Source organism: Mesoplodon mirus (genome assembly GCF_964341445.2).
Source record: "Mesoplodon mirus genome assembly, contig: HAP1_SCAFFOLD_917, whole genome shotgun sequence".
Lineage (NCBI taxonomy): Eukaryota > Metazoa > Chordata > Mammalia > Artiodactyla > Ziphiidae > Mesoplodon > Mesoplodon mirus.
Genome location: NW_028295128.1, coordinates 106,875 through 108,114, shown reverse-complemented (window position 1 = coordinate 108,114; position 1,240 = coordinate 106,875). Strand labels below are relative to the sequence as shown.

Below are 1,240 nucleotides of genomic sequence, written 5' to 3'. Positions count from 1 at the left end.
CTCTAGCCTTACTTGGAGCCCCCATCAGCCAATCTCAGAGTGGTCTTGGGAACTGACAGCTTGAGAACACAGTCTGGTCACAAACTATATACGGTTTACATGTGCCTGGAGGATAGAAAAGAAATTAATTATCTTACAGAATAGGGTTTTATTTTTAGTGAGGGAAAGGAAATGGGTAATAACTACCCCAATCACCAAAGTCTGAAAATGTAGCGGACATAGCCTTGGATATAGCTAGGTTAAGCTGAGAATCACTTGGCAAGATATAATTACAAAAAAAACTGGCTCTGAAATCTTCTGATTAATCAATTGACTGTGTTAATAATAAGATTACAGAGTAACATTGAAGTTTTGAACTCTACTTTTTAATGGTTGGCTTTGTTCATCTCTGAATTTTTGTCTTGTCTTTTGTCTTCCCCTCCACTTTCCAAAAATTACAGGTGATGCTAGGATTCCTTTGCCTCTCGTCTCCTTCCGTGTCCCAGCGTCTACTCAGGAGGCCTTAGAAACTTCCAAAGACAACCTGGGGGTCCCAGTCACAGAGCAGCGGCAGGCGTATTTCGAAAATTTCATTGCTAGAACATGTTCTCCTTCAGCAGACGTCATTTCTGGAACTGGAAGTCAAAAAAAAGAAGAGGAATTATCTAGAAATAGCAGGTCTTCTTCAGAGAAAATGAGCAAAGCAGGTGAATAGACCAAAAACTACTCTGCTAGGAAACAACCTGGGAAGGACCTGCATTCCTGCTCTGGCTCACCTGTAAAGCAGAAAAGCAAAGGATTGGGCAAAATAATTCTTTGGTTAATAAACCAATTAAAAGTGAGTCTTCGAAAAAACACATTTCTGTTAAGAAAGAGAGTAGAATAGTGACTGTTTCATCAAAGACAACTAAAAGTAAACTCAGTCTACTAGAACAGTCTGAAAGTGATACTCTTGGATCTGATTGTGAATTTCAAGAAAGCATCCATACTCTATCACGCCTAACATAGGTCTAAATCTTTTAAAATTATGTTTTTGCCTTCAAATTTTCATAAATTACTTATGTTTTCATTATAGCATATGGTGTTTTCAGTTACTTGACTGGAAGCCATTAGAGAAAGATTTTTTTATCTATACTTTTTTATTATAATGAAAGTTTGGGTGTACTTTTCCTTGTAACACTTTGCACCATTCATTCAGCTAGTGTTTACTGAGGGCTTCATATGTACAGTACTTTTCTGGGTGCTGTTGCTTTCAGCAGTG

At 37.7% G+C, this 1,240-nt stretch overlaps 1 pseudogene across 1 annotated transcript; it reads left to right on the top strand.

Moving 5' to 3' along the window:
* Nucleotides 1-358: 358 nt before the first annotated feature.
* LOC309797718 (centrosomal protein of 78 kDa-like) lies at nucleotides 359-1,011 on the top strand (annotated as a pseudogene). The gene has a single exon. The product of its transcript is annotated as a centrosomal protein of 78 kDa-like (transcript).
* Nucleotides 1,012-1,240: the final 229 nt, after the last annotated feature.